Source organism: Triturus cristatus, chromosome 6 (genome assembly GCF_964204655.1).
Source record: "Triturus cristatus chromosome 6, aTriCri1.1, whole genome shotgun sequence".
In the NCBI taxonomy this organism is placed as follows: Eukaryota; Metazoa; Chordata; class Amphibia; order Caudata; family Salamandridae; genus Triturus; species Triturus cristatus.
Window position 1 is genome coordinate 883,725,655 of NC_140589.1, and position 25,887 is coordinate 883,751,541.

Consider the following 25,887-nt stretch of genomic DNA (forward strand, 5'->3'; position numbering starts at 1 on the left):
AAAGCAGCACACCACATGACGGCCTTCACATAGAATCCAGCAGCAAATGGGAAACTTTTAACTAGCCGTGGTCCTATTACTGCAGCCCTACCATGGAACGACTGCTGGATGAGTCCTGCTCGAGAAGATTGAACCTACAACAAGTCTGAGGTAAATAAGAATTCCACAGGAATACCATAAAACAGGGACCTATGACCCTTTCGAGCCAGATAGGAGTCGAACCTACAATCTTCTGATCCGTAGTCAGACGCGTTATCCATTGCGCCACTGGCCCCATGTAGGATTACCCATACTTTTGTCCTTAAGAGGACCAGAAGTTGTGTGTGTGTGTGTGTGTGTGTGTTTTAAAACACCATTCCATCAACCTTTTTAGCCACGTTTACTGCTCACAACCAGAAGACACAAGTAAACCCACCTGACCTCCTGAAATTCTGTTCTGTCAGGTGTTCCTAACTTATACAAAGGACTTTAGGAGGACGAAGGACCTAAAAGTCAGGGGAAATGGTCCTAGGTCCAAGGAAATGTTTTAGATCAGCCTCAGTTTCTTAAATATTCTGCATTAACATCATCAGTTCCACGTCTGTGTGGAGCTGATCTTGAGGACTCCTTAATCAGCAGGCGGGTACAACAATAAAGTGTTTAATATTACAATACAGGCGAAAATTCAGACACCTTGTCATAGGCTCACCTTGTCCAGGGACCCAAGCATGCTGCCTTTCACCTCTCAGAGCCCTTCACCTAACCTACTGTGCAGCTGTCTCACCTTTAATATCACTGTTCCACAGGCAGCATGATGTCACAATGTTCCTTGTCAGTAGCCTGAACCATGAGCCTTTGCAACCCTGGCATAATCTACATACTTCCAATTGGTGAAGTCTTGGACCACAAATGCAGTGAAGAATAATGGATTGTTACTCTTCATGCATTTTTGCCCATTGGCTCAGATTTGAATGCTTACTGGCCATACGAGCATCTCTGCCAGGCCACCCTATGTCTAGAGACCGTAGATTTAGAGAGTTTATAAACATTGTAGGTTCATCAATGAAGTGTGCTCGCTTCGGCGGCACATATACTAAAATTGGAACGATACAGAGAAGATTAGCATGGCCCCTGCGCAAGGATGACACGCAAATTCGTGAAGCGTTCCATATTTTTACCAGCTTTCAGGAGAGAAATGTTCTATGTTTTCAAGACTAATTGAAATAATAAAGCAGGTTCCAGTGCTTTCCTCCTAATATCTATTTTTCAATTTGTCTCTCCTCAACATTTTTAATGTATTTACCTCGCAGTAATGAAGGTGCACTCTATGGCCAGCTGCATTTAGCAAGGAAGCCTGCAGGACTTCTGGGACTTTTCTTTCCCTTCTTCAGCCTCCCTGTCATTATTCTTCACAACCCCCAAATCTATACTGCTGCCAGCGATGCGTTGCTTTGTGGGAAGCAAGAGAAAGAGAAGGGGAGGGCCTATGCAAATGATGGCCTCAGGGCTGTCTGGGAGTCCCTTTTCAGCAGTACTGTTAAAATCCGCCTTGCAACCAGATTGGTCGGGTAAGCTGAAAAACACCAGGCATGATTGGGCACCAGGTCCTCTAGGCCCTTGGAGGACATATCGGCGCTGCATCCCTCAGTTTCTGAGGTCCAAGAAATGTTCACCCTCCACCCTAATAGAGAGGTCTTGGCCGATCGTGGCCGATCGGGGCAGAAGGGAGCAGGGCAAGATGCTCATGATCCTGCTCTAATAATGAACTGCCTTCCTCTCTCCTTACCTGTGGTTCTGCCTGGCTGCTTGGTTCCAGTTGTAGGCCTACATCCCACAGGCAATTTGCTTGTCCCTCTCACACATGTAAATGGGTCAGCACTCAAGTGCACACACCTGCCTGCACCCACAGACCCTCTCACACACACTTTTCTCAACAAGATTTTTTCCTAGTTTAGAGACTCAGAGACCCATGTTGAAATACAAAAGCAGCACACCACATGACGGCCTTCACATAGAATCCAGCAGCAAATGGGAAACTTTTAACTAGCCGTGGTCCTATTACTGCAGCCCTACCATGGAACGACTGCTGGATGAGTCCTGCTCGAGAAGATTGAACCTACAACAAGTCTGAGGTAAATAAGAATTCCACAGGAATACCATAAAACAGGGACCTATGACCCTTTCGAGCCAGATAGGAGTCGAACCTACAATCTTCTGATCCGTAGTCAGACGCGTTATCCATTGCGCCACTGGCCCCATGTAGGATTACCCATACTTTTGTCCTTAAGAGGACCAGAAGTTGTGTGTGTGTGTGTGTGTGTGTGTGTGTGTGTGTTTTAAAACACCATTCCATCAACCTTTTTAGCCACGTTTACTGCTCACAACCAGAAGACACAAGTAAACCCACCTGACCTCCTGAAATTCTGTTCTGTCAGGTGTTCCTAACTTATACAAAGGACTTTAGGAGGACGAAGGACCTAAAAGTCAGGGGAAATGGTCCTAGGTCCAAGGAAATGTTTTAGATCAGCCTCAGTTTCTTAAATATTCTGCATTAACATCATCAGTTCCACGTCTGTGTGGAGCTGATCTTGAGGACTCCTTAATCAGCAGGCGGGTACAACAATAAAGTGTTTAATATTACAATACAGGCGAAAATTCAGACACCTTGTCATAGGCTCACCTTGTCCAGGGACCCAAGCATGCTGCCTTTCACCTCTCAGAGCCCTTCACCTAACCTACTGTGCAGCTGTCTCACCTTTAATATCACTGTTCCACAGGCAGCATGATGTCACAATGTTCCTTGTCAGTAGCCTGAACCATGAGCCTTTGCAACCCTGGCATAATCTACATACTTCCAATTGGTGAAGTCTTGGACCACAAATGCAGTGAAGAATAATGGATTGTTACTCTTCATGCATTTTTGCCCATTGGCTCAGATTTGAATGCTTACTGGCCATACGAGCATCTCTGCCAGGCCACCCTATGTCTAGAGACCGTAGATTTAGAGAGTTTATAAACATTGTAGGTTCATCAATGAAGTGTGCTCGCTTCGGCGGCACATATACTAAAATTGGAACGATACAGAGAAGATTAGCATGGCCCCTGCGCAAGGATGACACGCAAATTCGTGAAGCGTTCCATATTTTTACCAGCTTTCAGGAGAGAAATGTTCTATGTTTTCAAGACTAATTGAAATAATAAAGCAGGTTCCAGTGCTTTCCTCCTAATATCTATTTTTCAATTTGTCTCTCCTCAACATTTTTAATGTATTTACCTCGCAGTAATGAAGGTGCACTCTATGGCCAGCTGCATTTAGCAAGGAAGCCTGCAGGACTTCTGGGACTTTTCTTTCCCTTCTTCAGCCTCCCTGTCATTATTCTTCACAACCCCCAAATCTATACTGCTGCCAGCGATGCGTTGCTTTGTGGGAAGCAAGAGAAAGAGAAGGGGAGGGCCTATGCAAATGATGGCCTCACGGCTGTCTGGGAGTCCCTTTTCAGCAGTACTGTTAAAATCCGCCTTGCAACCAGATTGGTCGGGTAAGCTGAAAAACACCAGGCATGATTGGGCACCAGGTCCTCTAGGCCCTTGGAGGACATATCGGCGCTGCATCCCTCAGTTTCTGAGGTCCAAGAAATGTTCACCCTCCACCCTAATAGAGAGGTCTTGGCCGATCGTGGCCGATCGGGCAGAAGGGAGCAGGGCAAGATGCTCATGATCCTGCTCTAATAATGAACTGCCTTCCTCTCTCCTTACCTGTGGTTCTGCCTGGCTGCTTGGTTCCAGTTGTAGGCCTACATCCCACAGGCAATTTGCTTGTCCCTCTCACACATGTAAATGGGTCAGCACTCAAGTGCACACACCTGCCTGCACCCACAGACCCTCTCACACACACTTTTCTCAACAAGATTTTTTCCTAGTTTAGAGACTCAGAGACCCATGTTGAAATACAAAAGCAGCACACCACATGACGGCCTTCACATAGAATCCAGCAGCAAATGGGAAACTTTTAACTAGCCGTGGTCCTATTACTGCAGCCCTACCATGGAACGACTGCTGGATGAGTCCTGCTCGAGAAGATTGAACCTACAACAAGTCTGAGGTAAATAAGAATTCCACAGGAATACCATAAAACAGGGACCTATGACCCTTTCGAGCCAGATAGGAGTCGAACCTACAATCTTCTGATCCGTAGTCAGACGCGTTATCCATTGCGCCACTGGCCCCATGTAGGATTACCCATACTTTTGTCCTTAAGAGGACCAGAAGTTGTGTGTGTGTGTGTGTGTGTGTTTTAAAACACCATTCCATCAACCTTTTTAGCCACGTTTACTGCTCACAACCAGAAGACACAAGTAAACCCACCTGACCTCCTGAAATTCTGTTCTGTCAGGTGTTCCTAACTTATACAAAGGACTTTAGGAGGACGAAGGACCTAAAAGTCAGGGGAAATGGTCCTAGGTCCAAGGAAATGTTTTAGATCAGCCTCAGTTTCTTAAATATTCTGCATTAACATCATCAGTTCCACGTCTGTGTGGAGCTGATCTTGAGGACTCCTTAATCAGCAGGCGGGTACAACAATAAAGTGTTTAATATTACAATACAGGCGAAAATTCAGACACCTTGTCATAGGCTCACCTTGTCCAGGGACCCAAGCATGCTGCCTTTCACCTCTCAGAGCCCTTCACCTAACCTACTGTGCAGCTGTCTCACCTTTAATATCACTGTTCCACAGGCAGCATGATGTCACAATGTTCCTTGTCAGTAGCCTGAACCATGAGCCTTTGCAACCCTGGCATAATCTACATACTTCCAATTGGTGAAGTCTTGGACCACAAATGCAGTGAAGAATAATGGATTGTTACTCTTCATGCATTTTTGCCCATTGGCTCAGATTTGAATGCTTGCTGGCCATACGAGCATCTCTGCCAGGCCACCCTATGTCTAGAGACCGTAGATTTAGAGAGTTTATAAACATTGTAGGTTCATCAATGAAGTGTGCTCGCTTCGGCGGCACATATACTAAAATTGGAACGATACAGAGAAGATTAGCATGGCCCCTGCGCAAGGATGACACGCAAATTCGTGAAGCGTTCCATATTTTTACCAGCTTTCAGGAGAGAAATGTTCTATGTTTTCAAGACTAATTGTAATAATAAAGCAGGTTCCAGTGCTTTCCTCCTAATATCTATTTTTCAATTTGTCTCTCCTCAACATTTTTTATGTATTTACCTCGCAGTAATGAAGGTGCACTCTATGGCCAGCTGCATTTAGCAAGGAAGCCTGCAGGACTTCTGGGACTTTTCTTTCCCTTCTTCAGCCTCCCTGTCATTATTCTTCACAACCCCCAAATCTATACTGCTGCCAGCGATGCGTTGCTTTGTGGGAAGCAAGAGAAAGAGAAGGGGAGGGCCTATGCAAATGATGGCCTCAGGGCTGTCTGGGAGTCCCTTTTCAGCAGTACTGTTAAAATCCGCCTTGCAACCAGATTGGTCGGGTAAGCTGAAAAACACCAGGCATGATTGGGCACCAGGACCTCTAGGCCCTTGGAGGACATATCGGCGCTGCATCCCTCAGTTTCTGAGGTCCAAGAAATGTTCACCCTCCACCCTAATAGAGAGGTCTTGGCCGATCGTGGCCGATCGGGCAGAAGGGAGCAGGGCAAGATGCTCATGATCCTGCTCTAATAATGAACTGCCTTCCTCTCTCCTTACCTGTGGTTCTGCCTGGCTGCTTGGTTCCAGTTGTAGGCCTACATCCCACAGGCAATTTGCTTGTCCCTCTCACACATGTAAATGGGTCAGCACTCAAGTGCACACACCTGCCTGCACCCACAGACCCTCTCACACACACTTTTCTCAACAAGATTTTTTCCTAGTTTAGAGACTCAGAGACCCATGTTGAAATACAAAAGCAGCACACCACATGACGGCCTTCACATAGAATCCAGCAGCAAATGGGAAACTTTTAACTAGCCGTGGTCCTATTACTGCAGCCCTACCATGGAACGACTGCTGGATGAGTCCTGCTCGAGAATATTGAACCTACAACAAGTCTGAGGTAAATAAGAATTCCACAGGAATACCATAAAACAGGGACCTATGACCCTTTCGAGCCAGATAGGAGTCGAACCTACAATCTTCTGATCCGTAGTCAGACGCGTTATCCATTGCGCCACTGGCCCCATGTAGGATTACCCATACTTTTGTCCTTAAGAGGACCAGAAGTTGTGTGTGTGTGTGTGTGTGTGTTTTAAAACACCATTCCATCAACCTTTTTAGCCACGTTTACTGCTCACAACCAGAAGACACAAGTAAACCCACCTGACCTCCTGAAATTCTGTTCTGTCAGGTGTTCCTAACTTATACAAAGGACTTTAGGAGGACGAAGGACCTAAAAGTCAGGGGAAATGGTCCTAGGTCCAAGGAAATGTTTTAGATCAGCCTCAGTTTCTTAAATATTCTGCATTAACATCATCAGTTCCACGTCTGTGTGGAGCTGATCTTGAGGACTCCTTAATCAGCAGGCGGGTACAACAATAAAGTGTTTAATATTACAATACAGGCGAAAATTCAGACACCTTGTCATAGGCTCACCTTGTCCAGGGACCCAAGCATGCTGCCTTTCACCTCTCAGAGCCCTTCACCTAACCTACTGTGCAGCTGTCTCACCTTTAATATCACTGTTCCACAGGCAGCATGATGTCACAATGTTCCTTGTCAGTAGCCTGAACCATGAGCCTTTGCAACCCTGGCATAATCTACATACTTCCAATTGGTGAAGTCCTGGACCACAAATGCAGGGAAGAATAATGGATTGTTACTCTTCATGCATTTTTGCCCATTGGCTCGGATTTGAATGCTTACTGGCCATACGAGCATCTCTGCCAGGCCACCCTATGTCTAGAGACCGTAGATTTAGAGAGTTTATAAACATTGTAGGTTCATCAATGAAGTGTGCTCGCTTCGGCGGCACATATACTAAAATTGGAACGATACAGAGAAGATTAGCATGGCCCCTGCGCAAGGATGACACACAAATTCGTGAAGCGTTCCATATTTTTACCAGCTTTCAGGAGAGAAATGTTCTATGTTTTCAAGACTAATTGAAATAATAAAGCAGGTTCCAGTGCTTTCCTCCTAATATCTATTTTTCAATTTGTCTCTCCTCAACATTTTTAATGTATTTACCTCGCAGTAATGAAGGTGCACTCTATGGCCAGCTGCATTTAGCAAGGAAGCCTGCAGGACTTCTGGGACTTTTCTTTCCCTTCTTCAGCCTCCCTGTCATTATTCTTCACAACCCCCAAATCTATACTGCTGCCAGCGATGCGTTGCTTTGTGGGAAGCAAGAGAAAGAGAAGGGGAGGGCCTATGCAAATGATGGCCTCAGGGCTGTCTGGGAGTCCCTTTTCAGCAGTACTGTTAAAATCCGCCTTGCAACCAGATTGGTCGGGTAAGCTGAAAAACACCAGGCATGATTGGGCACCAGGTCCTCTAGGCCCTTGGAGGACATATCGGCGCTGCATCCCTCAGTTTCTGAGGTCCAAGAAATGTTCACCCTCCACCCTAATAGAGAGGTCTTGGCCGATCGTGGCCGATCGGGGCAGAAGGGAGCAGGGCAAGATGCTCATGATCCTGCTCTAATAATGAACTGCCTTCCTCTCTCCTTACCTGTGGTTCTGCCTGGCTGCTTGGTTCCAGTTGTAGGCCTACATCCCACAGGCAATTTGCTTGTCCCTCTCACACATGTAAATGGGTCAGCACTCAAGTGCACACACCTGCCTGCACCCACAGACCCTCTCACACACACTTTTCTCAACAAGATTTTTTCCTAGTTTAGAGACTCAGAGACCCATGTTGAAATACAAAAGCAGCACACCACATGACGGCCTTCACATAGAATCCAGCAGCAAATGGGAAACTTTTAACTAGCCGTGGTCCTATTACTGCAGCCCTACCATGGAACGACTGCTGGATGAGTCCTGCTCGAGAATATTGAACCTACAACAAGTCTGAGGTAAATAAGAATTCCACAGGAATACCATAAAACAGGGACCTATGACCCTTTCGAGCCAGATAGGAGTCGAACCTACAATCTTCTGATCCGTAGTCAGACGCGTTATCCATTGCGCCACTGGCCCCATGTAGGATTACCCATACTTTTGTCCTTAAGAGGACCAGAAGTTGTGTGTGTGTGTGTGTGTGTGTGTGTGTGTGTTTTAAAACACCATTCCATCAACCTTTTTAGCCACGTTTACTGCTCACAACCAGAAGACACAAGTAAACCCACCTGACCTCCTGAAATTCTGTTCTGTCAGGTGTTCCTAACTTATACAAAGGACTTTAGGAGGACGAAGGACCTAAAAGTCAGGGGAAATGGTCCTAGGTCCAAGGAAATGTTTTAGATCAGCCTCAGTTTCTTAAATATTCTGCATTAACATCATCAGTTCCACGTCTGTGTGGAGCTGATCTTGAGGACTCCTTAATCAGCAGGCGGGTACAACAATAAAGTGTTTAATATTACAATACAGGCGAAAATTCAGACACCTTGTCATAGGCTCACCTTGTCCAGGGACCCAAGCATGCTGCCTTTCACCTCTCAGAGCCCTTCACCTAACCTACTGTGCAGCTGTCTCACCTTTAATATCACTGTTCCACAGGCAGCATGATGTCACAATGTTCCTTGTCAGTAGCCTGAACCATGAGCCTTTGCAACCCTGGCATAATCTACATACTTCCAATTGGTGAAGTCTTGGACCACAAATGCAGTGAAGAATAATGGATTGTTACTCTTCATGCATTTTTGCCCATTGGCTCAGATTTGAATGCTTACTGGCCATACGAGCATCTCTGCCAGGCCACCCTATGTCTAGAGACCGTAGATTTAGAGAGTTTATAAACATTGTAGGTTCATCAATGAAGTGTGCTCGCTTCGGCGGCACATATACTAAAATTGGAACGATACAGAGAAGATTAGCATGGCCCCTGCGCAAGGATGACACGCAAATTCGTGAAGCGTTCCATATTTTTACCAGCTTTCAGGAGAGAAATGTTCTATGTTTTCAAGACTAATTGAAATAATAAAGCAGGTTCCAGTGCTTTCCTCCTAATATCTATTTTTCAATTTGTCTCTCCTCAACATTTTTAATGTATTTACCTCGCAGTAATGAAGGTGCACTCTATGGCCAGCTGCATTTAGCAAGGAAGCCTGCAGGACTTCTGGGACTTTTCTTTCCCTTCTTCAGCCTCCCTGTCATTATTCTTCACAACCCCCAAATCTATACTGCTGCCAGCGATGCGTTGCTTTGTGGGAAGCAAGAGAAAGAGAAGGGGAGGGCCTATGCAAATGATGGCCTCACGGCTGTCTGGGAGTCCCTTTTCAGCAGTACTGTTAAAATCCGCCTTGCAACCAGATTGGTCGGGTAAGCTGAAAAACACCAGGCATGATTGGGCACCAGGTCCTCTAGGCCCTTGGAGGACATATCGGCGCTGCATCCCTCAGTTTCTGAGGTCCAAGAAATGTTCACCCTCCACCCTAATAGAGAGGTCTTGGCCGATCGTGGCCGATCGGGCAGAAGGGAGCAGGGCAAGATGCTCATGATCCTGCTCTAATAATGAACTGCCTTCCTCTCTCCTTACCTGTGGTTCTGCCTGGCTGCTTGGTTCCAGTTGTAGGCCTACATCCCACAGGCAATTTGCTTGTCCCTCTCACACATGTAAATGGGTCAGCACTCAAGTGCACACACCTGCCTGCACCCACAGACCCTCTCACACACACTTTTCTCAACAAGATTTTTTCCTAGTTTAGAGACTCAGAGACCCATGTTGAAATACAAAAGCAGCACACCACATGACGGCCTTCACATAGAATCCAGCAGCAAATGGGAAACTTTTAACTAGCCGTGGTCCTATTACTGCAGCCCTACCATGGAACGACTGCTGGATGAGTCCTGCTCGAGAAGATTGAACCTACAACAAGTCTGAGGTAAATAAGAATTCCACAGGAATACCATAAAACAGGGACCTATGACCCTTTCGAGCCAGATAGGAGTCGAACCTACAATCTTCTGATCCGTAGTCAGACGCGTTATCCATTGCGCCACTGGCCCCATGTAGGATTACCCATACTTTTGTCCTTAAGAGGACCAGAAGTTGTGTGTGTGTGTGTGTGTGTGTTTTAAAACACCATTCCATCAACCTTTTTAGCCACGTTTACTGCTCACAACCAGAAGACACAAGTAAACCCACCTGACCTCCTGAAATTCTGTTCTGTCAGGTGTTCCTAACTTATACAAAGGACTTTAGGAGGACGAAGGACCTAAAAGTCAGGGGAAATGGTCCTAGGTCCAAGGAAATGTTTTAGATCAGCCTCAGTTTCTTAAATATTCTGCATTAACATCATCAGTTCCACGTCTGTGTGGAGCTGATCTTGAGGACTCCTTAATCAGCAGGCGGGTACAACAATAAAGTGTTTAATATTACAATACAGGCGAAAATTCAGACACCTTGTCATAGGCTCACCTTGTCCAGGGACCCAAGCATGCTGCCTTTCACCTCTCAGAGCCCTTCACCTAACCTACTGTGCAGCTGTCTCACCTTTAATATCACTGTTCCACAGGCAGCATGATGTCACAATGTTCCTTGTCAGTAGCCTGAACCATGAGCCTTTGCAACCCTGGCATAATCTACATACTTCCAATTGGTGAAGTCTTGGACCACAAATGCAGTGAAGAATAATGGATTGTTACTCTTCATGCATTTTTGCCCATTGGCTCAGATTTGAATGCTTACTGGCCATACGAGCATCTCTGCCAGGCCACCCTATGTCTAGAGACCGTAGATTTAGAGAGTTTATAAACATTGTAGGTTCATCAATGAAGTGTGCTCGCTTCGGCGGCACATATACTAAAATTGGAACGATACAGAGAAGATTAGCATGGCCCCTGCGCAAGGATGACACGCAAATTCGTGAAGCGTTCCATATTTTTACCAGCTTTCAGGAGAGAAATGTTCTATGTTTTCAAGACTAATTGAAATAATAAAGCAGGTTCCAGTGCTTTCCTCCTAATATCTATTTTTCAATTTGTCTCTCCTCAACATTTTTAATGTATTTACCTCGCAGTAATGAAGGTGCACTCTATGGCCAGCTGCATTTAGCAAGGAAGCCTGCAGGACTTCTGGGACTTTTCTTTCCCTTCTTCAGCCTCCCTGTCATTATTCTTCACAACCCCCAAATCTATACTGCTGCCAGCGATGCGTTGCTTTGTGGGAAGCAAGAGAAAGAGAAGGGGAGGGCCTATGCAAATGATGGCCTCAGGGCTGTCTGGGAGTCCCTTTTCAGCAGTACTGTTAAAATCCGCCTTGCAACCAGATTGGTCGGGTAAGCTGAAAAACACCAGGCATGATTGGGCACCAGGTCCTCTAGGCCCTTGGAGGACATATCGGCGCTGCATCCCTCAGTTTCTGAGGTCCAAGAAATGTTCACCCTCCACCCTAATAGAGAGGTCTTGGCCGATCGTGGCCGATCGGGGCAGAAGGGAGCAGGGCAAGATGCTCATGATCCTGCTCTAATAATGAACTGCCTTCCTCTCTCCTTACCTGTGGTTCTGCCTGGCTGCTTGGTTCCAGTTGTAGGCCTACATCCCACAGGCAATTTGCTTGTCCCTCTCACACATGTAAATGGGTCAGCACTCAAGTGCACACACCTGCCTGCACCCACAGACCCTCTCACACACACTTTTCTCAACAAGATTTTTTCCTAGTTTAGAGACTCAGAGACCCATTTTGAAATACAAAAGCAGCACACCACATGACGGCCTTCACATAGAATCCAGCAGCAAATGGGAAACTTTTAACTAGCCGTGGTCCTATTACTGCAGCCCTACCATGGAACGACTGCTGGATGAGTCCTGCTCGAGAATATTGAACCTACAACAAGTCTGAGGTAAATAAGAATTCCACAGGAATACCATAAAACAGGGACCTATGACCCTTTCGAGCCAGATAGGAGTCGAACCTACAATCTTCTGATCCGTAGTCAGACGCGTTATCCATTGCGCCACTGGCCCCATGTAGGATTACCCATACTTTTGTCCTTAAGAGGACCAGAAGTTGTGTGTGTGTGTGTGTGTGTGTGTGTGTTTTAAAACACCATTCCATCAACCTTTTTAGCCACGTTTACTGCTCACAACCAGAAGACACAAGTAAACCCACCTGACCTCCTGAAATTCTGTTCTGTCAGGTGTTCCTAACTTATACAAAGGACTTTAGGAGGACGAAGGACCTAAAAGTCAGGGGAAATGGTCCTAGGTCCAAGGAAATGTTTTAGATCAGCCTCAGTTTCTTAAATATTCTGCATTAACATCATCAGTTCCACGTCTGTGTGGAGCTGATCTTGAGGACTCCTTAATCAGCAGGCGGGTACAACAATAAAGTGTTTAATATTACAATACAGGCGAAAATTCAGACACCTTGTCATAGGCTCACCTTGTCCAGGGACCCAAGCATGCTGCCTTTCACCTCTCAGAGCCCTTCACCTAACCTACTGTGCAGCTGTCTCACCTTTAATATCACTGTTCCACAGGCAGCATGATGTCACAATGTTCCTTGTCAGTAGCCTGAACCATGAGCCTTTGCAACCCTGGCATAATCTACATACTTCCAATTGGTGAAGTCTTGGACCACAAATGCAGTGAAGAATAATGGATTGTTACTCTTCATGCATTTTTGCCCATTGGCTCAGATTTGAATGCTTACTGGCCATACGAGCATCTCTGCCAGGCCACCCTATGTCTAGAGACCGTAGATTTAGAGAGTTTATAAACATTGTAGGTTCATCAATGAAGTGTGCTCGCTTCGGCGGCACATATACTAAAATTGGAACGATACAGAGAAGATTAGCATGGCCCCTGCGCAAGGATGACACGCAAATTCGTGAAGCGTTCCATATTTTTACCAGCTTTCAGGAGAGAAATGTTCTATGTTTTCAAGACTAATTGAAATAATAAAGCAGGTTCCAGTGCTTTCCTCCTAATATCTATTTTTCAATTTGTCTCTCCTCAACATTTTTAATGTATTTACCTCGCAGTAATGAAGGTGCACTCTATGGCCAGCTGCATTTAGCAAGGAAGCCTGCAGGACTTCTGGGACTTTTCTTTCCCTTCTTCAGCCTCCCTGTCATTATTCTTCACAACCCCCAAATCTATACTGCTGCCAGCGATGCGTTGCTTTGTGGGAAGCAAGAGAAAGAGAAGGGGAGGGCCTATGCAAATGATGGCCTCAGGGCTGTCTGGGAGTCCCTTTTCAGCAGTACTGTTAAAATCCGCCTTGCAACCAGATTGGTCGGGTAAGCTGAAAAACACCAGGCATGATTGGGCACCAGGTCCTCTAGGCCCTTGGAGGACATATCGGCGCTGCATCCCTCAGTTTCTGAGGTCCAAGAAATGTTCACGCTCCACCCTAATAGAGAGGTCTTGGCCGATCGTGGCCGATCGGGGCAGAAGGGAGCAGGGCAAGATGCTCATGATCCTGCTCTAATAATGAACTGCCTTCCTCTCTCCTTACCTGTGGTTCTGCCTGGCTGCTTGGTTCCAGTTGTAGGCCTACATCCCACAGGCAATTTGCTTGTCCCTCTCACACATGTAAATGGGTCAGCACTCAAGTGCACACACCTGCCTGCACCCACAGACCCTCTCACACACACTTTTCTCAACAAGATTTTTTCCTAGTTTAGAGACTCAGAGACCCATGTTGAAATACAAAAGCAGCACACCACATGACGGCCTTCACATAGAATCCAGCAGCAAATGGGAAACTTTTAACTAGCCGTGGTCCTATTACTGCAGCCCTACCATGGAACGACTGCTGGATGAGTCCTGCTCGAGAATATTGAACCTACAACAAGTCTGAGGTAAATAAGAATTCCACAGGAATACCATAAAACAGGGACCTATGTCCCTTTCGAGCCAGATAGGAGTCGAACCTACAATCTTCTGATCCGTAGTCAGACGCGTTATCCATTGCGCCACTGGCCCCATGTAGGATTACCCATACTTTTGTCCTTAAGAGGACCAGAAGTTGTGTGTGTGTGTGTGTGTGTGTTTTAAAACACCATTCCATCAACCTTTTTAGCCACGTTTACTGCTCACAACCAGAAGACACAAGTAAACCCACCTGACCTCCTGAAATTCTGTTCTGTCAGGTGTTCCTAACTTATACAAAGGACTTTAGGAGGACGAAGGACCTAAAAGTCAGGGGAAATGGTCCTAGGTCCAAGGAAATGTTTTAGATCAGCCTCAGTTTCTTAAATATTCTGCATTAACATCATCAGTTCCACGTCTGTGTGGAGCTGATCTTGAGGACTCCTTAATCAGCAGGCGGGTACAACAATAAAGTGTTTAATATTACAATACAGGCGAAAATTCAGACACCTTGTCATAGGCTCACCTTGTCCAGGGACCCAAGCATGCTGCCTTTCACCTCTCAGAGCCCTTCACCTAACCTACTGTGCAGCTGTCTCACCTTTAATATCACTGTTCCACAGGCAGCATGATGTCACAATGTTCCTTGTCAGTAGCCTGAACCATGAGCCTTTGCAACCCTGGCATAATCTACATACTTCCAATTGGTGAAGTCTTGGACCACAAATGCAGTGAAGAATAATGGATTGTTACTCTTCATGCATTTTTGCCCATTGGCTCAGATTTGAATGCTTACTGGCCATACGAGCATCTCTGCCAGGCCACCCTATGTCTAGAGACCGTAGATTTAGAGAGTTTATAAACATTGTAGGTTCATCAATGAAGTGTGCTCGCTTCGGCGGCACATATACTAAAATTGGAACGATACAGAGAAGATTAGCATGGCCCCTGCGCAAGGATGACACGCAAATTCGTGAAGCGTTCCATATTTTTACCAGCTTTCAGGAGAGAAATGTTCTATGTTTTCAAGACTAATTGAAATAATAAAGCAGGTTCCAGTGCTTTCCTCCTAATATCTATTTTTCAATTTGTCTCTCCTCAACATTTTTAATGTATTTACCTCGCAGTAATGAAGGTGCACTCTATGGCCAGCTGCATTTAGCAAGGAAGCCTGCAGGACTTCTGGGACTTTTCTTTCCCTTCTTCAGCCTCCCTGTCATTATTCTTCACAACCCCCAAATCTATACTGCTGCCAGCGATGCGTTGCTTTGTGGGAAGCAAGAGAAAGAGAAGGGGAGGGCCTATGCAAATGATGGCCTCAGGGCTGTCTGGGAGTCCCTTTTCAGCAGTACTGTTAAAATCCGCCTTGCAACCAGATTGGTCGGGTAAGCTGAAAAACACCAGGCATGATTGGGCACCAGGTCCTCTAGGCCCTTGGAGGACATATCGGCGCTGCATCCCTCAGTTTCTGAGGTCCAAGAAATGTTCACCCTCCACCCTAATAGAGAGGTCTTGGCCGATCGTGGCCGATCGGGCAGAAGGGAGCAGGGCAAGATGCTCATGATCCTGCTCTAATAATGAACTGCCTTCCTCTCTCCTTACCTGTGGTTCTGCCTGGCTGCTTGGTTCCAGTTGTAGGCCTACATCCCACAGGCAATTTGCTTGTCCCTCTCACACATGTAAATGGGTCAGCACTCAAGTGCACACACCTGCCTGCACCCACAGACCCTCTCACACACACTTTTCTCAACAAGATTTTTTCCTAGTTTAGAGACTCAGAGACCCATGTTGAAATACAAAAGCAGCACACCACATGACGGCCTTCACATAGAATCCAGCAGCAAATGGGAAACTTTTAACTAGCCGTGGTCCTATTACTGCAGCCCTACCATGGAACGACTGCTGGATGAGTCCTGCTCGAGAAGATTGAACCTACAACAAGTCTGAGGTAAATAAGAATTCCACAGGAATACCATAAAACAGGGACCTATGACCCTTTCGAGCCAGATAGGAGTCGAACCTACAATCTTCTGATCCGTAGTCAGACGCGTTATCCATTGCGCCACTGGCCCCATGTAGGATTACCCATACTTTTGTCCTTAAGAGGACCAGAAGTTGTGTGTGTGTGTGTGTGTGTGTGTGTGTTTTAAAACACTATTCCATCAACCTTTTTAGCCACGTTTACTGCTCACAACCAGAAGACACAAGTAAACCCACCTGACCTCCTGAAATTCTGTTCTGTCAGGTGTTCCTAACTTATACAAAGGACTTTAGGAGGACGAAGGACCTAAAAGTCAGGGGAAATGGTCCTAGGTCCAAGGAAATGTTTTAGATCAGCCTCAGTTTCTTAAATATTCTGCATTAACATCATCAGTTCCACGTCTGTGTGGAGCTGATCTTGAGGACTCCTTAATCAGCAGGCGGGTACAACAATAAAGTGTTTAATATTACAATACAGGCGAAAATTCAGACACCTTGTCATAGGCTCACCTTGTCCAGGGACCCAAGCATGCTGCCTTTCACCTCTCAGAGCCCTTCACCTAACCTACTGTGCAGCTGTCTCACCTTTAATATCACTGTTCCACAGGCAGCATGATGTCACAATGTTCCTTGTCAGTAGCCTGAACCATGAGCCTTTGCAACCCTGGCATAATCTACATACTTCCAATTGGTGAAGTCTTGGACCACAAATGCAGTGAAGAATAATGGATTGTTACTCTTCATGCATTTTTGCCCATTGGCTCAGATTTGAATGCTTACTGGCCATACGAGCATCTCTGCCAGGCCACCCTATGTCTAGAGACCGTAGATTTAGAGAGTTTATAAACATTGTAGGTTCATCAATGAAGTGTGCTCGCTTCGGCGGCACATATACTAAAATTGGAACGATACAGAGAAGATTAGCATGGCCCCTGCGCAAGGATGACACGCAAATTCGTGAAGCGTTCCATATTTTTACCAGCTTTCAGGAGAGAAATGTTCTATGTTTTCAAGACTAATTGAAATAATAAAGCAGGTTCCAGTGCTTTCCTCCTAATATCTATTTTTCAATTTGTCTCTCCTCAACATTTTTAATGTATTTACCTCGCAGTAATGAAGGTGCACTCTATGGCCAGCTGCATTTAGCAAGGAAGCCTGCAGGACTTCTGGGACTTTTCTTTCCCTTCTTCAGCCTCCCTGTCATTATTCTTCACAACCCCCAAATCTATACTGCTGCCAGCGATGCGTTGCTTTGTGGGAAGCAAGAGAAAGAGAAGGGGAGGGCCTATGCAAATGATGGCCTCAGGGCTGTCTGGGAGTCCCTTTTCAGCAGTACTGTTAAAATCCGCCTTGCAACCAGATTGGTCGGGTAAGCTGAAAAACACCAGGCATGATTGGGCACCAGGTCCTCTAGGCCCTTGGAGGACATATCGGCGCTGCATCCCTCAGTTTCTGAGGTCCAAGAAATGTTCACCCTCCACCCTAATAGAGAGGTCTTGGCCGATCGTGGCCGATCGGGGCAGAAGGGAGCAGGGCAAGATGCTCATGATCCTGCTCTAATAATGAACTGCCTTCCTCTCTCCTTACCTGTGGTTCTGCCTGGCTGCTTGGTTCCAGTTGTAGGCCTACATCCCACAGGCAATTTGCTTGTCCCTCTCACACATGTAAATGGGTCAGCACTCAAGTGCACACACCTGCCTGCACCCACAGACCCTCTCACACACACTTTTCTCAACAAGATTTTTTCCTAGTTTAGAGACTCAGAGACCCATGTTGAAATACAAAAGCAGCACACCACATGACGGCCTTCACATAGAATCCAGCAGCAAATGGGAAACTTTTAACTAGCCGTGGTCCTATTACTGCAGCCCTACCATGGAACGACTGCTGGATGAGTCCTGCTCGAGAAGATTGAACCTACAACAAGTCTGAGGTAAATAAGAATTCCACAGGAATACCATAAAACAGGGACCTATGACCCTTTCGAGCCAGATAGGAGTCGAACCTACAATCTTCTGATCCGTAGTCAGACGCGTTATCCATTGCGCCACTGGCCCCATGTAGGATTACCCATACTTTTGTCCTTAAGAGGACCAGAAGTTGTGTGTGTGTGTGTGTGTGTGTTTTAAAACACCATTCCATCAACCTTTTTAGCCACGTTTACTGCTCACAACCAGAAGACACAAGTAAACCCACCTGACCTCCTGAAATTCTGTTCTGTCAGGTGTTCCTAACTTATACAAAGGACTTTAGGAGGACGAAGGACCTAAAAGTCAGGGGAAATGGTCCTAGGTCCAAGGAAATGTTTTAGATCAGCCTCAGTTTCTTAAATATTCTGCATTAACATCATCAGTTCCACGTCTGTGTGGAGCTGATCTTGAGGACTCCTTAATCAGCAGGCGGGTACAACAATAAAGTGTTTAATATTACAATACAGGCGAAAATTCAGACACCTTGTCATAGGCTCACCTTGTCCAGGGACCCAAGCATGCTGCCTTTCACCTCTCAGAGCCCTTCACCTAACCTACTGTGCAGCTGTCTCACCTTTAATATCACTGTTCCACAGGCAGCATGATGTCACAATGTTCCTTGTCAGTAGCCTGAACCATGAGCCTTTGCAACCCTGGCATAATCTACATACTTCCAATTGGTGAAGTCTTGGACCACAAATGCAGTGAAGAATAATGGATTGTTACTCTTCATGCATTTTTGCCCATTGGCTCAGATTTGAATGCTTACTGGCCATACGAGCATCTCTGCCAGGCCACCCTATGTCTAGAGACCGTAGATTTAGAGAGTTTATAAACATTGTAGGTTCATCAATGAAGTGTGCTCGCTTCGGCGGCACATATACTAAAATTGGAACGATACAGAGAAGATTAGCATGGCCCCTGCGCAAGGATGACACGCAAATTCGTGAAGCGTTCCATATTTTTACCAGCTTTCAGGAGAGAAATGTTCTATGTTTTCAAGACTAATTGAAATAATAAAGCAGGTTCCAGTGCTTTCCTCCTAATATCTATTTTTCAATTTGTCTCTCCTCAACATTTTTAATGTATTTACCTCGCAGTAATGAAGGTGCACTCTATGGCCAGCTGCATTTAGCAAGGAAGCCTGCAGGACTTCTGGGACTTTTCTTTCCCTTCTTCAGCCTCCCTGTCATTATTCTTCACAACCCCCAAATCTATACTGCTGCCAGCGATGCGTTGCTTTGTGGGAAGCAAGAGAAAGAGAAGGGGAGGGCCTATGCAAATGATGGCCTCAGGGCTGTCTGGGAGTCCCTTTTCAGCAGTACTGTTAAAATCCGCCTTGCAACCAGATTGGTCGGGTAAGCTGAAAAACACCAGGCATGATTGGGCACCAGGTCCTCTAGGCCCTTGGAGGACATATCGGCGCTGCATCCCTCAGTTTCTGAGGTCCAAGAAATGTTCACCCTCCACCCTAATAGAGAGGTCTTGGCCGATCGTGGCCGATCGGGCAGAAGGGAGCAGGGCAAGATGCTCATGATCCTGCTCTAATAATGAACTGCCTTCCTCTCTCCTTACCTGTGGTTCTGCCTGGCTGCTTGGTTCCAGTTGTAGGCCTACATCCCACAGGCAATTTGCTTGTCCCTCTCACACATGTAAATGGGTCAGCACTCAAGTGCACACACCTGCCTGCACCCACAGACCCTCTCACACACACTTTTCTCAACAAGATTTTTTCCTAGTTTAGAGACTCAGAGACCCATGTTGAAATACAAAAGCAGCACACCACATGACGGCCTTCACATAGAATCCAGCAGCAAATGGGAAACTTTTAACTAGCCGTGGTCCTATTACTGCAGCCCTACCATGGAACGACTGCTGGATGAGTCCTGCTCGAGAAGATTGAACCTACAACAAGTCTGAGGTAAATAAGAATTCCACAGGAATACCATAAAACAGGGACCTATGACCCTTTCGAGCCAGATAGGAGTCGAACCTACAATCTTCTGATCCGTAGTCAGACGCGTTATCCATTGCGCCACTGGCCCCATGTAGGATTACCCATACTTTTGTCCTTAAGAGGACCAGAAGTTGTGTGTGTGTGTGTGTGTGTGTGTTTTAAAACACCATTCCATCAACCTTTTTAGCCACGTTTACTGCTCACAACCAGAAGACACAAGTAAACCCACCTGACCTCCTGAAATTCTGTTCTGTCAGGTGTTCCTAACTTATACAAAGGACTTTAGGAGGACGAAGGACCTAAAAGTCAGGGGAAATGGTCCTAGGTCCAAGGAAATGTTTTAGATCAGCCTCAGTTTCTTAAATATTCTGCATTAACATCATCAGTTCCACGTCTGTGTGGAGCTGATCTTGAGGACTCCTTAATCAGCAGGCGGGTACAACAATAAAGTGTTTAATATTACAATACAGGCGAAAATTCAGACACCTTGTCATAGGCTCACCTTGTCCAGGGACCCAAGCATGCTGCCTTTCACCTCTCAGAGCCCTTCACCTAACCTACTGTGCAGCTGTCTCACCTTTAATATCACTGTTCCACAGGCAGCATGATGTCACAATGTTCCTTGTCAGTAGCCTGAACCATGAGCCTTTGCAACCCTGGCATAATCTACATACTTCCAATTGGTGAAGTCTTGGACCACAAATGCAGTGAAGAATAATGGATTGTTACTCTTCATGCATTTTTGCCCATTGGCTCAGATTTGAATGCTTACTGGCCATACGAGCATCTCTGCCAGGCCACCCTATGTCTAGAGACCGTAGATTTAGAGAGTTTATAAACATTGTAGGTTCATCAATGAAGTGTGCTCGCTTCGGCGGCACATATACTAAAATTGGAACGATACAGAGAAGATTAGCATGGCCCCTGCGCAAGGATGACACGCAAATTCGTGAAGCGTTCCATATTTTTACCAGCTTTCAGGAGAGAAATGTTCTATGTTTTCAAGACTAATTGAAATAATAAAGCAGGTTCCAGTGCTTTCCTCCTAATATCTATTTTTCAATTTGTCTCTCCTCAACATTTTTAATGTATTTACCTCGCAGTAATGAAGGTGCACTCTATGGCCAGCTGCATTTAGCAAGGAAGCCTGCAGGACTTCTGGGACTTTTCTTTCCCTTCTTCAGCCTCCCTGTCATTATTCTTCACAACCCCCAAATCTATACTGCTGCCAGCGATGCGTTGCTTTGTGGGAAGCAAGAGAAAGAGAAGGGGAGGGCCTATGCAAATGATGGCCTCAGGGCTGTCTGGGAGTCCCTTTTCAGCAGTACTGTTAAAATCCGCCTTGCAACCAGATTGGTCGGGTAAGCTGAAAAACACCAGGCATGATTGGGCACCAGGTCCTCTAGGCCCTTGGAGGACATATCGGCGCTGCATCCCTCAGTTTCTGAGGTCCAAGAAATGTTCACCCTCCACCCTAATAGAGAGGTCTTGGCCGATCGTGGCCGATCGGGGCAGAAGGGAGCAGGGCAAGATGCTCATGATCCTGCTCTAATAATGAACTGCCTTCCTCTCTCCTTACCTGTGGTTCTGCCTGGCTGCTTGGTTCCAGTTGTAGGCCTACATCCCACAGGCAATTTGCTTGTCCCTCTCACACATGTAAATGGGTCAGCACTCAAGTGCACACACCTGCCTGCACCCACAGACCCTCTCACACACACTTTTCTCAACAAGATTTTTTCCTAGTTTAGAGACTCAGAGACCCATGTTGAAATACAAAAGCAGCACACCACATGACGGCCTTCACATAGAATCCAGCAGCAAATGGGAAACTTTTAACTAGCCGTGGTCCTATTACTGCAGCCCTACCATGGAACGACTGCTGGATGAGTCCTGCTCGAGAAGATTGAACCTACAACAAGTCTGAGGTAAATAAGAATTCCACAGGAATACCATAAAACAGGGACCTATGACCCTTTCGAGCCAGATAGGAGTCGAACCTACAATCTTCTGATCCGTAGTCAGACGCGTTATCCATTGCGCCACTGGCCCCATGTAGGATTACCCATACTTTTGTCCTTAAGAGGACCAGAAGTTGTGTGTGTGTGTGTGTGTGTGTGTTTTAAAACACCATTCCATCAACCTTTTTAGCCACGTTTACTGCTCACAACCAGAAGACACAAGTAAACCCACCTGACCTCCTGAAATTCTGTTCTGTCAGGTGTTCCTAACTTATACAAAGGACTTTAGGAGGACGAAGGACCTAAAAGTCAGGGGAAATGGTCCTAGGTCCAAGGAAATGTTTTAGATCAGCCTCAGTTTCTTAAATATTCTGCATTAACATCATCAGTTCCACGTCTGTGTGGAGCTGATCTTGAGGACTCCTTAATCAGCAGGCGGGTACAACAATAAAGTGTTTAATATTACAATACAGGCGAAAATTCAGACACCTTGTCATAGGCTCACCTTGTCCAGGGACCCAAGCATGCTGCCTTTCACCTCTCAGAGCCCTTCACCTAACCTACTGTGCAGCTGTCTCACCTTTAATATCACTGTTCCACAGGCAGCATGATGTCACAATGTTCCTTGTCAGTAGCCTGAACCATGAGCCTTTGCAACCCTGGCATAATCTACATACTTCCAATTGGTGAAGTCTTGGACCACAAATGCAGTGAAGAATAATGGATTGTTACTCTTCATGCATTTTTGCCCATTGGCTCAGATTTGAATGCTTACTGGCCATACGAGCATCTCTGCCAGGCCACCCTATGTCTAGAGACCGTAGATTTAGAGAGTTTATAAACATTGTAGGTTCATCAATGAAGTGTGCTCGCTTCGGCGGCACATATACTAAAATTGGAACGATACAGAGAAGATTAGCATGGCCCCTGCGCAAGGATGACTCGCAAATTCGTGAAGCGTTCCATATTTTTACCAGCTTTCAGGAGAGAAATGTTCTATGTTTTCAAGACTAATTGAAATAATAAAGCAGGTTCCAGTGCTTTCCTCCTAATATCTATTTTTCAATTTGTCTCTCCTCAACATTTTTAATGTATTTACCTCGCAGTAATGAAGGTGCACTCTATGGCCAGCTGCATTTAGCAAGGAAGCCTGCAGGACTTCTGGGACTTTTCTTTCCCTTCTTCAGCCTCCCTGTCATTATTCTTCACAACCCCCAAATCTATACTGCTGCCAGCGATGCGTTGCTTTGTGGGAAGCAAGAGAAAGAGAAGGGGAGGGCCTATGCAAATGATGGCCTCAGGGCTGTCTGGGAGTCCCTTTTCAGCAGTACTGTTAAAATCCGCCTTGCAACCAGATTGGTCGGGTAAGCTGAAAAACACCAGGCATGATTGGGCACCAGGTCCTCTAGGCCCTTGGAGGACATATCGGCGCTGCATCCCTCAGTTTCTGAGGTCCAAGAAATGTTCACCCTCCACCCTAATAGAGAGGTCTTGGCCGATCGTGGCCGATCGGGGCAGAAGGGAGCAGGGCAAGATGCTCATGATCCTGCTCTAATAATGAACTGCCTTCCTCTCTCCTTACCTGTGGTTCTGCCTGGCTGCTTGGTTCCAGTTGTAGGCCTACATCCCACAGGCAATTTGCTTGTCCCTCTCACACATGTAAATGGGTCAGCACTCAAGTGCACACACCTGCCTGCACCCACAGACCCTCTCACACACACTTTTCTCAACAAGATTTTTTCCTAGTTTAGAGACTCAGAGACCCATGTTGAAATACAAAAGCAGCACACCACATGACGGCCTTCACATAGAATCCAGCAGCAAATGGGAAACTTTTAACTAGCCGTGGTCCTATTACTGCAGCCCTACCATGGAACGACTGCTGGATGAGTCCTGCTCGAGAATATTGAACCTACAACAAGTCTGAGGTAAATAAGAATTCCACAGGAATACCATAAAACAGGGACCTATGACCCTTTCGAGCCAGATAGGAGTCGAACCTACAATCTTCTGATCCGTAGTCAGATGCGTTATCCATTGCGCCACTGGCCCCATGTAGGATTACCCATACTTTTGTCCTTAAGAGGACCAGAAGTTGTGTGTGTGTGTGTGTGTGTGTTTTAAAACACCATTCCATCAACCTTTTTAGCCACGTTTACTGCTCACAACCAGAAGACACAAGTAAACCCACCTGACCTCCTGAAATTCTGTTCTGTCAGGTGTTCCTAACTTATACAAAGGACTTTAGGAGGACGAAGGACCTAAAAGTCAGGGGAAATGGTCCTAGGTCCAAGGAAATGTTTTAGATCAGCCTCAGTTTCTTAAATATTCTGCATTAACATCATCAGTTCCACGTCTGTGTGGAGCTGATCTTGAGGACTCCTTAATCAGCAGGCGGGTACAACAATAAAGTGTTTAATATTACAATACAGGCGAAAATTCAGACACCTTGTCATAGGCTCACCTTGTCCAGGGACCCAAGCATGCTGCCTTTCACCTCTCAGAGCCCTTCACCTAACCTACTGTGCAGCTGTCTCACCTTTAATATCACTGTTCCACAGGCAGCATGATGTCACAATGTTCCTTGTCAGTAGCCTGAACCATGAGCCTTTGCAACCCTGGCATAATCTACATACTTCCAATTGGTGAAGTCCTGGACCACAAATGCAGTGAAGAATAATGGATTGTTACTCTTCATGCATTTTTGCCCATTGGCTCGGATTTGAATGCTTACTGGCCATACGAGCATCTCTGCCAGGCCACCCTATGTCTAGAGACCGTAGATTTAGAGAGTTTATAAACATTGTAGGTTCATCAATGAAGTGTGCTCGCTTCGGCGGCACATATACTAAAATTGGAACGATACAGAGAAGATTAGCATGGCCCCTGCGCAAGGATGACACGCAAATTCGTGAAGCGTTCCATATTTTTACCAGCTTTCAGGAGAGAAATGTTCTATGTTTTCAAGACTAATTGAAATAATAAAGCAGGTTCCAGTGCTTTCCTCCTAATATCTATTTTTCAATTTGTCTCTCCTCAACATTTTTAATGTATTTACCTCGCAGTAATGAAGGTGCACTCTATGGCCAGCTGCATTTAGCAAGGAAGCCTGCAGGACTTCTGGGACTTTTCTTTCCCTTCTTCAGCCTCCCTGTCATTATTCTTCACAACCCCCAAATCTATACTGCTGCCAGCGATGCGTTGCTTTGTGGGAAGCAAGAGAAAGAGAAGGGGAGGGCCTATGCAAATGATGGCCTCAGGGCTGTCTGGGAGTCCCTTTTCAGCAGTACTGTTAATATCCGCCTTGCAACCAGATTGGTCGGGTAAGCTGAAAAACACCAGGCATGATTGGGCACCAGGTCCTCTAGGCCCTTGGAGGACATATCGGCGCTGCATCCCTCAGTTTCTGAGGTCCAAGAAATGTTCACCCTCCACCCTAATAGAGAGGTCTTGGCCGATCGTGGCCGATCGGGGCAGAAGGGAGCAGGGCAAGATGCTCATGATCCTGCTCTAATAATGAACTGCCTTCCTCTCTCCTTACCTGTGGTTCTGCCTGGCTGCTTGGTTCCAGTTGTAGGCCTACATCCCACAGGCAATTTGCTTGTCCCTCTCACACATGTAAATGGGTCAGCACTCAAGTGCACACACCTGCCTGCACCCACAGACCCTCTCACACACACTTTTCTCAACAAGATTTTTTCCTAGTTTAGAGACTCAGAGACCCATTTTGAAATACAAAAGCAGCACACCACATGACGGCCTTCACATAGAATCCAGCAGCAAATGGGAAACTTTTAACTAGCCGTGGTCCTATTACTGCAGCCCTACCATGGAACGACTGCTGGATGAGTCCTGCTCGAGAATATTGAACCTACAACAAGTCTGAGGTAAATAAGAATTCCACAGGAATACCATAAAACAGGGACCTATGACCCTTTCGAGCCAGATAGGAGTCGAACCTACAATCTTCTGATCCGTAGTCAGACGCGTTATCCATTGCGCCACTGGCCCCATGTAGGATTACCCATACTTTTGTCCTTAAGAGGACCAGAAGTTGTGTGTGTGTGTGTGTGTGTGTGTGTGTTTTAAAACACCATTCCATCAACCTTTTTAGCCACGTTT

General features: G+C 46.1%; 27 non-coding genes across 27 annotated transcripts; 13 read left to right on the forward strand and 14 right to left on the reverse strand.

The window, feature by feature from the left end:
* Positions 1-201: 201 nt before the first annotated feature.
* On the reverse strand, positions 202-274 carry TRNAR-ACG (transfer RNA arginine (anticodon ACG)). Its single transcript has one exon. It is a non-coding gene; the product is annotated as a tRNA-Arg (tRNA).
* A 774-nt stretch (positions 275-1,048) lies between these two features.
* On the forward strand, positions 1,049-1,155 carry LOC146819731 (U6 spliceosomal RNA). Its single transcript, XR_014964249.1, has one exon. It is a non-coding gene; the product is annotated as a U6 spliceosomal RNA (small nuclear RNA).
* Positions 1,156-2,162: 1,007 nt separating this feature from the next.
* Positions 2,163-2,235, reverse strand: TRNAR-ACG (transfer RNA arginine (anticodon ACG)). The gene has a single exon. It is a non-coding gene; the product is annotated as a tRNA-Arg (tRNA).
* A 784-nt stretch (positions 2,236-3,019) lies between these two features.
* LOC146819733 (U6 spliceosomal RNA) lies at positions 3,020-3,126 on the forward strand. Its single transcript, XR_014964250.1, has one exon. It is a non-coding gene; the product is annotated as a U6 spliceosomal RNA (small nuclear RNA).
* A 1,006-nt stretch (positions 3,127-4,132) lies between these two features.
* TRNAR-ACG (transfer RNA arginine (anticodon ACG)) lies at positions 4,133-4,205 on the reverse strand. The gene has a single exon. It is a non-coding gene; the product is annotated as a tRNA-Arg (tRNA).
* Positions 4,206-4,977: 772 nt separating this feature from the next.
* Positions 4,978-5,084, forward strand: LOC146819735 (U6 spliceosomal RNA). Its single transcript, XR_014964251.1, has one exon. It is a non-coding gene; the product is annotated as a U6 spliceosomal RNA (small nuclear RNA).
* A 1,006-nt stretch (positions 5,085-6,090) lies between these two features.
* Positions 6,091-6,163, reverse strand: TRNAR-ACG (transfer RNA arginine (anticodon ACG)). Its single transcript has one exon. It is a non-coding gene; the product is annotated as a tRNA-Arg (tRNA).
* Positions 6,164-6,935: 772 nt separating this feature from the next.
* Positions 6,936-7,042, forward strand: LOC146819737 (U6 spliceosomal RNA). The gene has a single exon (XR_014964411.1). It is a non-coding gene; the product is annotated as a U6 spliceosomal RNA (small nuclear RNA).
* Positions 7,043-8,049: 1,007 nt separating this feature from the next.
* Positions 8,050-8,122, reverse strand: TRNAR-ACG (transfer RNA arginine (anticodon ACG)). Its single transcript has one exon. It is a non-coding gene; the product is annotated as a tRNA-Arg (tRNA).
* Positions 8,123-8,904: 782 nt separating this feature from the next.
* LOC146819739 (U6 spliceosomal RNA) lies at positions 8,905-9,011 on the forward strand. The gene has a single exon (XR_014964252.1). It is a non-coding gene; the product is annotated as a U6 spliceosomal RNA (small nuclear RNA).
* A 1,006-nt stretch (positions 9,012-10,017) lies between these two features.
* Positions 10,018-10,090, reverse strand: TRNAR-ACG (transfer RNA arginine (anticodon ACG)). The gene has a single exon. It is a non-coding gene; the product is annotated as a tRNA-Arg (tRNA).
* Positions 10,091-10,862: 772 nt separating this feature from the next.
* LOC146819741 (U6 spliceosomal RNA) lies at positions 10,863-10,969 on the forward strand. Its single transcript, XR_014964254.1, has one exon. It is a non-coding gene; the product is annotated as a U6 spliceosomal RNA (small nuclear RNA).
* A 1,007-nt stretch (positions 10,970-11,976) lies between these two features.
* Positions 11,977-12,049, reverse strand: TRNAR-ACG (transfer RNA arginine (anticodon ACG)). Its single transcript has one exon. It is a non-coding gene; the product is annotated as a tRNA-Arg (tRNA).
* A 778-nt stretch (positions 12,050-12,827) lies between these two features.
* Positions 12,828-12,934, forward strand: LOC146819743 (U6 spliceosomal RNA). Its single transcript, XR_014964255.1, has one exon. It is a non-coding gene; the product is annotated as a U6 spliceosomal RNA (small nuclear RNA).
* Positions 12,935-13,941: 1,007 nt separating this feature from the next.
* TRNAR-ACG (transfer RNA arginine (anticodon ACG)) lies at positions 13,942-14,014 on the reverse strand. Its single transcript has one exon. It is a non-coding gene; the product is annotated as a tRNA-Arg (tRNA).
* A 772-nt stretch (positions 14,015-14,786) lies between these two features.
* LOC146819745 (U6 spliceosomal RNA) lies at positions 14,787-14,893 on the forward strand. The gene has a single exon (XR_014964256.1). It is a non-coding gene; the product is annotated as a U6 spliceosomal RNA (small nuclear RNA).
* Positions 14,894-15,899: 1,006 nt separating this feature from the next.
* On the reverse strand, positions 15,900-15,972 carry TRNAR-ACG (transfer RNA arginine (anticodon ACG)). Its single transcript has one exon. It is a non-coding gene; the product is annotated as a tRNA-Arg (tRNA).
* Positions 15,973-16,750: 778 nt separating this feature from the next.
* LOC146819747 (U6 spliceosomal RNA) lies at positions 16,751-16,857 on the forward strand. Its single transcript, XR_014964257.1, has one exon. It is a non-coding gene; the product is annotated as a U6 spliceosomal RNA (small nuclear RNA).
* A 1,007-nt stretch (positions 16,858-17,864) lies between these two features.
* Positions 17,865-17,937, reverse strand: TRNAR-ACG (transfer RNA arginine (anticodon ACG)). The gene has a single exon. It is a non-coding gene; the product is annotated as a tRNA-Arg (tRNA).
* A 772-nt stretch (positions 17,938-18,709) lies between these two features.
* Positions 18,710-18,816, forward strand: LOC146819749 (U6 spliceosomal RNA). Its single transcript, XR_014964258.1, has one exon. It is a non-coding gene; the product is annotated as a U6 spliceosomal RNA (small nuclear RNA).
* A 1,006-nt stretch (positions 18,817-19,822) lies between these two features.
* TRNAR-ACG (transfer RNA arginine (anticodon ACG)) lies at positions 19,823-19,895 on the reverse strand. The gene has a single exon. It is a non-coding gene; the product is annotated as a tRNA-Arg (tRNA).
* A 774-nt stretch (positions 19,896-20,669) lies between these two features.
* LOC146819751 (U6 spliceosomal RNA) lies at positions 20,670-20,776 on the forward strand. Its single transcript, XR_014964260.1, has one exon. It is a non-coding gene; the product is annotated as a U6 spliceosomal RNA (small nuclear RNA).
* A 1,007-nt stretch (positions 20,777-21,783) lies between these two features.
* TRNAR-ACG (transfer RNA arginine (anticodon ACG)) lies at positions 21,784-21,856 on the reverse strand. Its single transcript has one exon. It is a non-coding gene; the product is annotated as a tRNA-Arg (tRNA).
* A 774-nt stretch (positions 21,857-22,630) lies between these two features.
* On the forward strand, positions 22,631-22,737 carry LOC146819753 (U6 spliceosomal RNA). Its single transcript, XR_014964446.1, has one exon. It is a non-coding gene; the product is annotated as a U6 spliceosomal RNA (small nuclear RNA).
* A 1,007-nt stretch (positions 22,738-23,744) lies between these two features.
* Positions 23,745-23,817, reverse strand: TRNAR-ACG (transfer RNA arginine (anticodon ACG)). The gene has a single exon. It is a non-coding gene; the product is annotated as a tRNA-Arg (tRNA).
* A 772-nt stretch (positions 23,818-24,589) lies between these two features.
* Positions 24,590-24,696, forward strand: LOC146819755 (U6 spliceosomal RNA). The gene has a single exon (XR_014964261.1). It is a non-coding gene; the product is annotated as a U6 spliceosomal RNA (small nuclear RNA).
* A 1,007-nt stretch (positions 24,697-25,703) lies between these two features.
* TRNAR-ACG (transfer RNA arginine (anticodon ACG)) lies at positions 25,704-25,776 on the reverse strand. Its single transcript has one exon. It is a non-coding gene; the product is annotated as a tRNA-Arg (tRNA).
* Positions 25,777-25,887: the final 111 nt, after the last annotated feature.